Below are 14,809 nucleotides of genomic sequence, written 5' to 3'. Positions count from 1 at the left end.
GCCTGTGGTAGAATAAAAGGCGATGATCGTCATCAAAAAGTAATCCATCTTCTTCAAGCAGGTGGATGGCAGCAGGAGGTAGATGTCTTTTGTCTCGCAGCAATTGACCATCGTATCCGCAATTGAGCGACTCTTTAACCAACGCATTGTCCAGGTGCTCGCTCGTTCCAATGAATTTAATGGTCCCTTTCCAGTCTGTCAAAATTGGCTAGACGATAAATAGTTCGACAGGAGGTAGATTTAACTGTGTCATTCCGTATTACATAACGCTTTAAACCTAAACATACCCTAAGCAAACTCCTCTCCCATCTGCGCAGCCTCTCCATCTGGTGTGAGGAAATCCCAAACCAAATGGGAAAGGCATATTTCCATGGGGCAGATGTGGAATATCGCTGACAAAAATATTGTACAGTAAAGGTCCCAGAATGGAACCTTGGGGTACTCTTGCTAGAACTGGCCTACGGCTCGATAGTTGGTCTCCAAGTCCAACATGAAAGTGGCGATCCCGGAGGAACTTTCAACTAGCCGGCATAAGCGCTCGCCAAACCCGAATGTTTTGAGTTTGTAAAGCAACCCATTATGCCAGACAGAATCGAAAGCTTTAGTTAAATCTAAGCTTACAGCAATGGTTTCACACCTACGATCCAGACTTTTCACTACATGAGAAGAAAAGGTCATTAGGGCGTGAGAAGTAGAATGCCCTGCTTTGAATCCGAATTGATTATCTTTGATAACCCGTTAATCCTCTACAATAATCATGAGCTTATCCCTTAGGACCCTTTCAAACAATTTACCGAATGCCGATAATAGAGAAATTGGTCGATAGCTTCCACAGTGTTCCGAATTCGCCCCCTTTTTTCAAAATTGGAACTGTAATAGGGGTTTTAAGCTCTGGGGAAATAACATAAATTCAGACAATGGTTAAAAAGGATGGTTATAAAAGTAAATAGTACCTCACCTGCCTTCTTTAAAGCCACGTCTGGTATTTGATGAGGTCCACAACATTTTCGGGCTCGTCTGCGGGCCAACACGTTCCCTATTACATCGGGTCTAATAAAACCATTATCAACCCATTGTGCAATGTTGCCAATAATGGTGTCATCTGCCCTGAAAGTGTCGCTGAAAGATTCCCCGGGTGTCTGAACATCCAAACCCTCAACAGCTCTAAAAACATAGTTATTGAGGGAGGGGTTGACAAGACCGCCCGAAGACGGCGGCACACCCATCACGTGATCGGCCAAAACTTCCGCATTGAGACTATCGACAGCTATCCGATTGCCGTTTGCATCAACCAAGTCACCTATTGGCTTTCTTTTTACTAGGCCCGCAGCCACTTTAACTTTATTGAACGTTTTGGAATTTACCTCAATGCCTTCAAGGTATTCTATAAATCTTTCCAGCTCGAAGATGCGTATACAATCATCGATTATGCAATCAAGATTAAGGATACTCGCTTTGAGTATATTGAACCTCTCCGGATTTCCAGTTCTGCGGAAGGTTCGGCAGAGTCTCCTGCGCTCTTGTATAAATCGAATAATTCTGGGCGGAATGTGGTGGAAGTTCGGAGAGGGGAAGTTCAGAGGAATGGTTCGGAGGGTGGAAGTTCGGAAAAATTAATTCGATCCTTATAATTTCTTATCACTACCGTGTTTTCAATTATTCCGAACAAAATCTCCCGTCGTAACGTTTTAAAAACTTTACTTTTTTACCAATGTATATTGGCAAAGAGGACGTTTACTCCGCAAATTTTAGACAAACTTATCAAAATTTGGTCTGCAAAAACAAAATTCAAAGTTTTCTGTGGAACGAAAGAGCACAATTTTTGCACACTCCTGGCAAAATACACTTTTCGTTTAAATGCGAATTCAACAGGAACATTTAAAAACTCTCGTAGCCGCACATGTAAACTAAATAACTACTTCCCACTGTCATGTGACTTTACATTGCAAAGAATCAACATACCCCAATTGAAAACACTGCTGCAAAACATATTTAGCAAGGATTTCAGTTTTATGTTCCAAACATAGGCTTCTGTTAAGAGCTCCCCACATAAACATCGATTTCCTGCGCATCATGTAAGTCGAAGGTCACACTAGCGCTGTTTCAACATGGCGACTTCGAGTTTATAGGTCAGAGATATGCGGTAGTGAAGCCGCTGTACATGGTTTTCTTTGTTTGTGAGGTTGGGACCAAGGACTATGCTTCGGATTTCTTTTCCTCAATAAAGATTTTTGAGCAAATACTAAACAAAATACAACGCATTAGTAGTCCCTAAGTTAATACATACATAATTCGGCCCAAAAATGCTGTCTTAAAAAGTTTTACATTGAAATCAACTTAAAGATCCGTTTTAAAAATTACAACTCGTAACACTGTGTCTTACAATACGTTTTTGCATTTATTTGTTATTTTGCGTTAAAAGTGTTCAATCACATGTGAAATTCGTGTTTTTTCTTTAAGCCATGGTTTTGTTGTTGTTTTCATGAAATAGTTTATTAGTTGTCCGTCAATATTGCAGCTTCTCCCCACAAAATCAAAAAAAAAATCATCACATGTTTGCGCGGTTTTTATGTTATTTTCGCTTTTCCTTCCTTTAATTTACGTTTGTGCTTTTTTTTTGGTAAGTGATTTTGTTGTTGTTCATTGATGTGAGATATTTACACTTCTCTTCTCTGCATTATGATATCATGGAACTCCCATGCAATAGATGAACGGATGAATGTATGTCCGTATAAAAGAGGTAAAGTGTGATCGACTGGCAAATAACCAGCTAGACGGACGTGCAAACCGGCAAACCAACTGCTGCTTCTGCTACCGCTCGCTGACCATCGCAGGCAGCATAAGTCACCATGGCATTACGTTGTGTAATGTAATAGCTAACGATGTAATATTTATGTGTGTTTTTTCTTTGTCTTTGAATGTTTTATTTTTGTTTCGTTTGGCATTTATCACTTTTCATCATTGAAGTTGAGTTGGTTGGTTGGCGGGGCTATGTTGTATGTTTCGTGTTTTCATTTGTCGTATTTATTGTTGTAATTTGTGGTGTTTTGTTAAAACTACAATTGAAAAAAAAAACTGTTGTTGGGGTGTTATGATTTTCTTTTGTTTTTCTTTTCTTACCGACTTTTCAAGTTTGAACGGTGGTGTAATTGTTTGACATTGTAGTAGACACCAATCTGTTGCTTACATGTTTTTGTTTTGTTTTGGCTTTGATGAAGTGAGTGTAGATGGGGGTCTCTTAAATGCTCTTATTGTGCCGATTGTTTTTGTTTTGTCATTACTGCCAAGTCCAACGATCAATGTACAGATTATGCGGTTATTACATCGCTAACAAAACGCGATATTTGTACGCAAAGTTTGCTAACATTGGACAACGATATGCTTCAGTGGCTTTTGTATTGAGAGTGGTGCTCTGTCAATGTCTGTGGAGACAGACTTTTGTGATTTGGAAAGGTAATGTGAAATAAGAAATGTTTGATGATGATGATGAATGGGTAAATAAATATTTAAAATATACACTATTCTCTAAACTGCCTTGATTGAGAAATAGTGTATCTGTTATACTTCCTCCTTTCTCAAAGCTTACAAGTTATATATGTATGTATGTCATATTCGTCCTTCTCAGAATACTTTTCCCCATGCGTGGCACTTGTAACACTATGTATATGTAATGAAATGATGATAAATTTAGTGGGAGATTATGTCGTAGCTTATTTTCAGTTGTATGTCTTATAGTGACTCGAGGGCGTAGCCAGGAATAGCTAGGGAGGGGCAGCTGCCACCCTCTAGATCTTACAAAACAGTTGATTTGTAGGTATGTAGAAAATTATAAATGTTACGAAAAAACAAGCATTTCAAACCCCCTCCCCCCATAAAACGACCAAAAAGAATTCCTGGATACTACATGGGCGTAGCCAGGAATTCTTTTTGGTCGTTCTAGGTGTGTCTATTGCTTGTTTTTTCAAAAGTTTGTCAAAAAATCGCATATAAAAAATCAATGGACGTGAACTTTTTTATTGAATCACCTTATAATTAGGATATTTTCTAATCTTATGTAAAAATTCATCAAGATTTGATACAGGGATACGAGGTTTTAAAAAAGTCATAACCCTATTGTACATGCTAAGAATACATATAACCAAAAGATCTCGGGAAAGTTGTCGAAAATATTTTGCATTACAGCTGCATTTACATCCATGGAGACTAAGTGGAGGATATTTATATATTCCTCAAATGGAGAAAGCCAAAGGCTTAAATGTCGTTTAGGGACATCTCTAAGATCGGGTTGAAATTTTTATCATAGGGAAGTCCACACTTCCCGAGGTACGGGTCTTGAATTTTCCTGAAATGTTTTACTTTATTATCATTACATTGTTTACAGAGAGGGGCCCTCTGATCGGTAATACTTGCTGTTGTGATCACAATGATATATAGTTTTGCGGGGAAAGTCAATAGCCCCCAGCTACGGTTTATGACATTTTACTATTCTAACGTGGAAATATGGGATGTCGTTTCAGAGCTTATAGAGAATACTTCTGTGCATGCATCCGACTTTTACAACTATCCTTAAAATATTGTTCTAAATATCTGACCTAGAACCTGCTACTTAAAGAAAACTAACAATTTAAAAGAAAGATTTTTTCCGTGCCCAACTTCTTTGATCTCGGCATCTATGAATTTTCATCTGGAAAATTATATATCATTATAATCAGGATTCCAATAACTACCTATGGTATGGTTTCATTCTTGTCATAGATGTACCCCTAAACGACGTTTATTCCGATAGTCAAGATCATGGAGTATGGAGGCGGTGAAAGACAGGAAGTTGAGAAATTAAGCAATTGCATACCGAGAATGCGAGTTCAACACCTACGGTCTTGAATAAATTTTGGTTAAAAAAATACGAAGAATTGTTGATGTACATGTAAGCGTCTAAACAATCCTTAGTGTTTGTAAGCGGAGAATAGTGTGCATATGAAATTTATTTCGGACCTAATGTCACCTTATTAACCTTCAGGTGAGTTATTGCAGTCTTGAGCTCATTTTAGGCGACATACTTTCAACACCATCATCTGGAATTGATTTCTGTGACAACTTCGTCATCATAATGTTGTACAGTCGAAATCGCTTATAACGTCGTCGTTTATAACGTCATATCGCTTATAACGACGAAATCCGAAAGTCCCGAAAGAGCAGAACCCTTTATATTCCACACAAATAAATATCGCTTATAGCGTCATCGCTTATAACGTCATACCAGTTGTAATGTCTGTTTTTGTGAAATATTTGAATTCTGCTATCGGTTATACGTCGAAGAAAACACTTTTCTCTAATATTTTGATGAATGTTATTTTTTCAAACTCAAACATATGCACAAAATATTCGAAGGTGGGATTGGAGAACTGAATTACGACTCACATGTAGGCTGTCTCAAGACAATTAAGCTTGAATTGTTGCCACCCAATAACACATTTGTTTTACAACCATGGACCAAGGTGTAATAAAATCATTAAAATCGCATTTCCGGAAACCGTTAGTGCCAGAGGCGTCTTTAGCAGTAGAAAATATTCAAAAATGTATTTACTCAGAACATGTTGCGAGCAAAGAAAGTATTTTGGAAACCCTTTTAAAACTCTGATCTGTGTTCAGTTTAAAACTTATGTATGTTGGCCCAAACTAAAATAACAAACGCCGAAACTAAAATAACAGACCATTTTATATAGAACCATATCATATATTAACGTAATATATCTGCTGCAGAATTAACTTATTATCGTTATTTTTACTATTTTGTTTTTAAGACATTTGAATTGAATTTTATATTTACTTAATAAAACAGCGTATTTATACCCAAAATTCACTATACATAATATAATTTCACCTTTTTTATAAATATCGTTTATAACGACTATCGCTTATATCGTCCGACTTTAATTCAGGACCAATACGAATTGAGGCATATGTATCGTTAGGACCTTACTTGGACTATATCCATTCATGTTTGCATTGGTAGCTTTCTCTCTGGATCAGGAAGATCTCTACATACACGTGATTGGGTTTGAGGAGCCTGTTTACGAGATTGTGGTAGGCATGCCCACGTTGATAACCACCAAGCGGGAACGTCATCTGTGATGGTGATGTACCGGTAAAATGTTCGCCTTCTCAGGAAGATGGTCCACTAGTATCATGAGCAGGTACCCTGATGCAGTACTTAGTTATCTCCTCTTATCTTCGTATGTTCAGGGGGAGCCTCTTTTTAGCCGGTCAATTGGTAAACAGTGGATTTAGCGGCTCATATTTTCATATTCCTCAGATTGAAAAATTCTACTATGTCATCGAAGATAGGACCCGACGCCAAGATTTTATCGCATACTCGTCCCTTATGATATCTATGCCGTCTGGAGGATGTGGAGTTTCAGAAAGGTAGAGGATAGACAATTCCTGATATATCACCCAGTCGTGGGGAACTCCCTGTCTTTGACTTCTTATTTCCGAATTCCGCAAACGACTGGCATGAACGTTTTAAACATGGCTGGAGGAAAGTATTTTGTCATGATTAACGGTATCGGAGGCCATCGATAGTTAAATAACCATCATAACTGTTCGGTCGCCCAGTCTGTTATGATTAAGTCCTTGACTCACATGTTTGGACATGGCGTGTAATGCTGTACAATTTCCGGAAACCATGCTGATTTTGAACAACTGGGAATCGAATCTTTGATATTGGCGAGAGGTCTCTTATACGGCGTATAGCGATCCTCTTCGCCTTATCGCTCTCGGGGTGGTCTATAAACTAGCTGACATGCACCTATGCCTCTTTTTATACACTCCACCATAGTATGGAGCGCTATATTTTTGCACCCGAGTGTATTTTTTCCATGGGCAGGTCAAGTTCGAAGATGTGCTATATCGGACCACCTTTTGGTATAGCCCCAAATAACTGTACCTCCCGATTTTCGGTATTTTGGGGAATTTAGTCACATTTTTTGACCGAACTACTTGTAATTTCACGTTTGGGGTTCCTAGTGTTCACAAAATATCTCCACCAAACACCGTCAACATAGGTACATGTTTTGGTATAGCCCCCATATAACGGTACCTTGCGATTTTCGATATTTTGAGGATTATAGCTACAATTTCTGACAAAACTGCCTGCAGTTGAGCATTTGAGGTTCCCAATGACCGCAAAATATCTCCCCAAAAAACCGTCAACATAGGTCCATGTTTTGGTATAGCCCCCATATAACGGTACCTCTCGATTTTCGGTGTTTTGAGGATTTTAGCTAAAATTTTTGACCGAACTACCTGTAAATTGACAGTTGATGTTCCTTGTAATCACAAAACATCTCCACCTAAAACTGTCAACATAGGTCCATGTTTTGGTATAGCCCCCGTGTAAAGTTACCTCCCGGTTTGCGGTATTTTGAAGATTTTAGCTACAATTTTCGACCGAACTATTTGTAAGTCTACATTTGAGGTTCCCAGTGGTCACACAACATCTCCACAAAAACTGTCAACATAGGTCCATGTTTTGGTATTGCCCCCATATAACGGTACCTCCCGATTTTCGGTTTTTTTGGACTTTAGCTAAAATTTTTCCCATGTATCTGCAATTCGACATTTGAGGTTCTTAGTTGTCACAAAACTGTTTTTAGCTTATTTAGGTATCAGCGGCCACAAAATATCTCCGCCTAAAATTGTGGACAGGAAAGAAAATACTTATTCCGTCTTAGCTCGGAATATTTTATGGTGGAGGGTATAAAAAGTTCGTCCCGGCCGAACTCAACGCTTTTTTTACTTGTTTGGCTTAAGATCATCTACTAGCTTGTTGACTTCCGAATAAGTTCTCTAACCCTTGTGTCTTCAGGGTTCGTACCATCGCCTATCACGGTCATTTGTTAGTCTCCTTGCCTTTGACGGAAAATTTGGAGCGGCTGCATTTGTAAAGATGTCTTGGAAAATTCTCTTAGCTACCCGAGGATCTAGGAGAATGGACAGCTCCCTGAAGCGGTGATTGTTAAATTCTCTGAACCCTTGCCAATCAGGTTTCACATGGTTTAAAAAAGTACTGCGGTCGGAGGCTATGAAGTAGGGTGGTCTATTAACGGAGGCGATGATGGGAAGATGATCTGAGTCAAGGAAAATGACGAGTTGTCAGGACACATCATTTATCAGACAGGGTGCCACAATAGTGATATCTGGCGAGCTGTGACAATCTCCTCTTATGCTCGTGGGAGCGTCCTCCTTCACCATGCAAAATGTGTAGTCGGAAAAGCGCTATAGCCCTAGGACGGAATGCTAAAGCTCATGATGAACATTGAAGTCCCCTAGCAACAGACGGTTATTGTCCTCCAAAATTTAACGCAGGGCTCAACAACTCATCCGCTTTATGTATACGTTAAACAACGCTACCTCAGCGGTCCCACACTTTACTGCTACCCCCATAAATTCCATGTACATATATATGTCACTAAAGTCAAGCTCAAGCGAAATAGGTCTGGTGTAAGGAATTCAAGCCTTTAACACCACCAAAAACCTTTGAGGCTTTACTACTCCCATAAAATTAAAAATAATTGCTAGCATTATGTAATTGATTCTGATAGAGGCACCAAGGTAAATATTGGGTCTTGTCGGGCTTATCGTGCCGATCGCAACCTTTCATTGGTATCTATCACTACTACAAATCTGTAGTGAAGTTGGGAGTGTTTACATGTTAGAAAGAAGCTCGCAAACAATTAGCACGGCTTGAGTTAGGGGACGACGATCAAAGCCTTCATCTTCAATATGATTACAAATACAATGGTTCAAGGTAATGTGGATCAAAAGAAGCTCACATTACTTTACACTTTACATCGCTTTCGTAGCAAAAAACAAACATTTCTACATCTTTTGAAATTAATTGCAATCGTAAACATAATTTTGTTTTTGTTCATTTTTTATGGGGGAGTGGTTGTGAAAGATGCGGAAAAAGTTAACCACTCACATTACTTTGCTGTACAAATATTACGGTAATCTTAGCGTGTTGTCAAACAGTAAAAAAAAATTGTTAACTATTAATTTTTGATTGTTTATGCAGACGATAATTAAAATGTAAACATTTCAAACCGCAAATGTGATTTTTTGTTTGTTTTTTTTTGAATACAAACAACAGTGTGATGTAAAGACAATCAGTTCGATGTCTAGGCGGGATGGGATGGATGGATGTTAAAGAGGGCGAAGACAAATATTGACAATGACGAATGTTTGTGAAAAAGAGAGGAATGGAAATGTGCAGTATGATCAATAAAAGTAATAAAATGCAAATTTTTAAAAACTATTTAAAAGAAGATTTAAAGAACAAAATCTCAAATAAAAGAGGACAAGATGATTAATAAATGCAAGAGTAGAAATATATTTGGAAATATATTTTATATTAATACAAAATAAAAATGTACCTACAGTGGCTCCAAGCGAAAGTCGTACACCTAATGAAATTTTTTTAATTGACTTATATCTCCGATACAAAAAGGGATAGGAAGAAAGTATTTACGCAGCTTTATAGTGTATTTAGTCGACAATTTAAAAACACGATATAATAAAATAATCAACCCGTTTACATTGTTTTAAAATTAAAATATCTAAAATACTAAGAATTTTAGCACCAAGCGAAAGTCGTACAGCAATTATAAAGACAAAATATTTATTAGTATTAATCGTCCTACGGAATATTTCTGGTTTCAGTTGAATTCTGCAATCGATTTAGAATATTTTTGACCAGTTTTGAACAGCTGAAGTTTAAAATATGTCGCTGTTTGTTTTGAAAATCTCTCCTATAAGGATGTCTGGAAGTATAAGTCGTCTGGAGACATTTTCCATTTATAGAACCACTATAGACGATTTATTGTTCAAGCTTGGACTACAGTCCAGCCAACCCATGTTATTGAAACAATTATTTAATACCAGTGGTCGCAAATAATAAGCTTTTATGCTTGAAGTCAGAGTTTTGGCAGTAAGAACAACGCTTACCTTGACCAATACATTATTCGCCAGGTAGTGAGAACTCATTTTAATTATAAAATCTCACAGTTTGATTCCCAATGACTTCAAAAAAATTATAAAACAAAGATTCAAATCTGAAAGATAAGCCCCACACACTCATAAATACACTGATGCGTTATGTTCTATTATTCGTGTATTAGGCATGATGCAATTTGTGGGATTTTTCACAATGTAATGTCAGGTTTCGCACAGAACTTGTTGGATCTATGAAAATTACACTCTTTTAAGAAAATTTTTGCATTCATCGCTATTGTTTTGATATTCTAAACATCTCTCTTGGATAAATTTCTGTACAGCTTTTTTACGTCTGTTTTTATTACCAATTGACAAGGTATTTATGATGCAAAAATTTGACTGCACATTGGAAAAATAAGCTTCCAAATATTTTTCTCAATCGATTAGAGTGTCGGGACACTAAAAATCAACTCATTTTGCACTTCGTGTATTAAACTACCCAAAAGAAAATATTATTTTTTTAATGTTTGAGTTATTTTAAATATTTCATATGTGTTTCTTTCTTATTAGTAGACATCAAGGTATTGAATAACTTTGCAGTTTTAATTTTCGATATCTGCTGAATCTAAAAAAAATGTTTTTGTAAAGTTGAATAAATCATTTTCTCATGTTGTTTCATAAAAATAATTTTTGTTTAATTTTTACGCTTCTTTCCCATTTAACCTGATACAAGTTTCCAGAATTGACCCTCTCAATTGTAAAAAAGCACAGATGTTACACTAAATCGATCGTAGGATTTAACAAAAACAGGAACATGTACTAGAATTAATTATATTAACAAATACTTTGTCTTTATAATTGCTGTACGACTTTCGCTTGGTGCTAAAATTCTTAGTATTTTAGCTAATTAAATTTTTCAACAATGTAAACGAGTTGATTATTTTATTATATCGTGTTTCTAAATTTTCGACTAAATGCACTAAAAGGCTGCATAAATACTTTCTTCATATCCCTTTTTGTGCCGGAGATATAAGTCAATTAAAAAAATTTCATTAGGTGTACGACTTTCGCTTGGAGCCACTGTATATTTTATGTTAATAAAGAGTAACATCCTTTAGTTACATTAGTGAATTTAAATTTAATAGCTGAACTAATTTTTTTAAGGTCCCCTTCTTCCTTTGCTAAATATGATATTCTGCCATGTTTTTATTTTAAAATACTGATGTGAAAAATGTTAAATAAATAATATTAACATTATTTTTTTATTTTATAGTTTTTTTTTGCCAATATTTTTAAGGCACTTCCAGAGGTGTTGATATTTTTAAAATATTTTTAAGGGACTTCCATAGGCGTGGATATTTTTAAAAAAAAATTTTAAGGACTTCCATAGGCGTGGATATTTTTTAAAATATTTTTAAGGGCTTCAATCGGCGTGGATATATTTTTGAGGGACTTCAATAGGCGTGGACATTTGTTAAAATATTGTTAAGGACTTTCACAGGCGTGGATATTTTTTAACACATTTTCAAGGGGCTTCCATAGGAATCCATAGGCATATATACTTTTTAATTTTTTTTAAGGGACTTCCATATTCGTGAATATGGACATCCATAAGCGAAAAATATTTTATAATATTGTTAAGGGACTTCCATAGACTTGAATATTTGTTAAACATTTTTAAAGTATATCCATAGGCGTGGTTATTTTTTTAATATTTTAAGGTCATTCAATATGGTGGTACTTCCATAAACGTAGATAGGCCTGACTTTTTTTAAATATTTTTAATTCACTTCCATAAACGTAGATATTTTTTAAAATATTTTTATGGGACTTTCATAATCGTGGATGTGTTTTAAAATTTTAAGGTACTTAAATATTCGTTGATATTTTTTAAAATATTTTTAAGGGAATTCCATAGGCGAGGACATTTTTTAACATATTTTTCAAGGACTTCCATAGGCGTGGATATTTTTTAAGGACTTCCCTAGGCGTGGATATTTTTTAAATATTTTTTAGGGAATTCCATATGCGTGGATATTTTTTTAAAATATTTTTAAGGACTTCCCTAGGCGTGGATATTTTTGTAAATATTTTTAAGGGACTGACATATGCTTGGATGTTTTTTTAAATATTTTTAAGGGATTTCCATATCGTCACCGTAAATGCCGGAAGACGTAACCGACATGAAAATCGAAATTAGTTTTTTGGTGGAATCTGATACATAAAGCTAAAATACATGCTCTGGCAAAATTTCAAGCCTCTACGTTCAAAAACAACGATGCTACTCAAGAAATGGCATTTCGGAAAATGGGATAATAGTGCCGTTTTAGTTGTAATGGAGTATCTCAAAACTAAGCACTTCAGCGGTTTTGGTTTCACTACTAATTCCCCTTCGTATATGATCGATAATATCCCATATACTCGCCTTCATAAGATTAATATTCTATAAAACAGTTTTTAATTTTATAACGTTTTTTGTTTCTCCTGTAAAGTTTTATTTTTGTGGGTTACGTCTTTCGGCATTTATGGTGACGATATGCGACGATATTTTTTAAATATTTTTAACGAACTTCCATATGCGTGGATATTTTTTAAATATTTGTAAGCGACTTCCATAGGCGTGGATATTTGTTTAAATATTTTTAAGCGACTTCCATAGGCGTGGATATTTGTTTATATATTTTTAATCGAATTTCAAAGGCTTCCATATATATTTTTTAATATTTTTAAGTGAAAATTTTTAAATATTATAAGGGACTTCTATAGGCGTGGATATTTTTTAAAAAATGTGTAAAGGACTTCCATAGCCGTGGATATTTTTTTAAAAAATGTGTAAAAGAATTCCATAGCCGTGGATATTTTTTAAATATTTATAAGGGACTTCCATAGCCGTGGATATTTGTTAAATATTTATAAGGTACTTTCATGGGCGTGAATATTTTTCTAAATATTTTTAAAGCACTTCCGTAGGCGTGGATATTTTTTAAATGTTTTTAAGGGACTTCCATAGGCGTAAATATTTTTCTAAATATTTTTAAAGGACTTTCATAGGCGTGGATATTCTTTAAAATATTTTTTATGGACTTACATAGGCGTGGATACTTTTTAATATATTTTTAAGGGACTTCCAAGGCGAAGATATTTTTTTAAATATTTTTAAAGGACTACCATAAGCGTGGATATTTTTTTTTAAATGTTTTTAAAAGTCTTCCATAGGCGTATATATTTTTTAAAATATTTTTAAAGAACATCCATAGGCGTGGATATTTTTTTAAATATTTTTAAAAGTCTTCCATATGCGTGGATATTTTATTTTTAAAAAATTTTTAAGGACTTCCATGGGGTTGGATATTTTTTAAAATATTTTTAAGGGACTTCCATAGGAGTGAATGTTTTTTAACATATTTTTAAGGGACTTCCATAGGCGTGGATATTCTAAAATTTTCAAAGGAATCCCATTGCCATATACATTTTTTAAAATATATTTAAAGCCGCGGATATTTTTTCTAAAATTTTTAAAGGACTTCCTATGCGTAGATATTTTTTAAAATATTTTTAAGGGATTTCCATAGGCGTGGATATTTTTCTATTTTTTTTAAATATTTTTAAGCGATTTTTCATAGACTTGGATATTTTTAAAGGACTTCCATTGGCTTGGATATTTTTTAAAATGTTTTTAAAGGACTTCCATAGGCTTGGATATTTTTTAAAATATTTTTAAGGGACTTCCATAGGCTTGGATATTTTTTTAAATATTTGTAATATACTTCTATAGTCGTTGATTTTATAAATAAAGGAACTCTTTTGCCAAATAGCATATTTTGCTATACTTTATAATAAAATACTGATGTGTAAACAATTTTAAATAAATAATATTAAAATTATTTTTTATTTTGTATTAATTTCTCTTAAATAATAATTATTAAATAATTTTTCTTCTTTTTCCCTCTCTCTCTTTTCAGACAAATTAATAATATATAACAACGAATAAATATTTAATTTTTACTGATGACGAAATTTTAACAACGCGTGAGAGAAGTGCTAATTAATATAACAAATATTCAACTAATTATGATGTGCCAATTGGTCGATGTGTTGGGCTGAAACAAAAAAAGTAAATTAAATTAAATTGTGAAAAGTTGTTGAAAGCAAACAAAAAAAAATATACAAATATTTGGAAATAAAGTTAACATCTCAATTAGCAATAGCAGTTGACAAATTTGCAAACAAATTTTTTCAACCAACGCACACAGACACACACACACACACACAAAAGTGCCAACCACAACTAGAAATCACAATAATTAAATTTGATTAATACCGGATTACGCACTGACTGCACATTTCAATCGACGAGTATTGGATTTGACTTTGCCTGTCTTGTCTATCTAACTGCTCGTACTGCTGCTGTAGCTTTGGTTTTTTCATTTCATATATGTTGACAAGTTTGGTAAGTCAAAATTGTTTTTATAAATAATTAAAATTAAAAATAATAATAATAATAATAATAATAATAATAAATAAAAATACTAATTGATAAATCCATAAAATTGTAGCGACAAATTACAAAACAACCACACACAATATTTGTTTGACCTTGGAAATAATTTTGGTTTTTTGATGAGATGCCATTTTATGTGTTATGATTAATGTCATCATTAGCAGAGTCATCACATCAAAACAAACAAATATTGTCGGACAGGAAATGGTTTTTATGGGAAAACCACCAAAAGACTTGGCCTAGTTGGGCGGGTAATATTAACATGCATATGTCAAAAGAGAAATAACCATAGGCTAAAGGGATGTCATCTACAAT

At 34.7% G+C, this 14,809-nt stretch overlaps 1 protein-coding gene across 2 annotated transcripts in view; it reads left to right on the top strand.

Annotated features, from left to right (window-relative positions):
• Nucleotides 1-14,809, top strand: part of mol (dual oxidase maturation factor 1 mol) — a 202,458-nt gene that overhangs the window by 52,360 nt on the left and 135,289 nt on the right. For both annotated transcript variants that reach the window (XM_073967655.1, XM_073967654.1), the window contains exon 2: nucleotides 13,956-14,443. The gene's annotated coding sequence lies outside the window, so the exon portion shown is untranslated. The remainder of the gene's footprint in view (nucleotides 1-13,955; nucleotides 14,444-14,809) is intronic.

The sequence above is a fragment of the Musca autumnalis genome, unplaced genomic scaffold (genome assembly GCF_047663935.1).
Source record: "Musca autumnalis isolate F117 unplaced genomic scaffold, ASM4766393v1 scaffold_2, whole genome shotgun sequence".
NCBI lineage: Eukaryota > Metazoa > Arthropoda > Insecta > Diptera > Muscidae > Musca > Musca autumnalis.
This window is presented reverse-complemented; position numbering and strand designations above follow the sequence as displayed.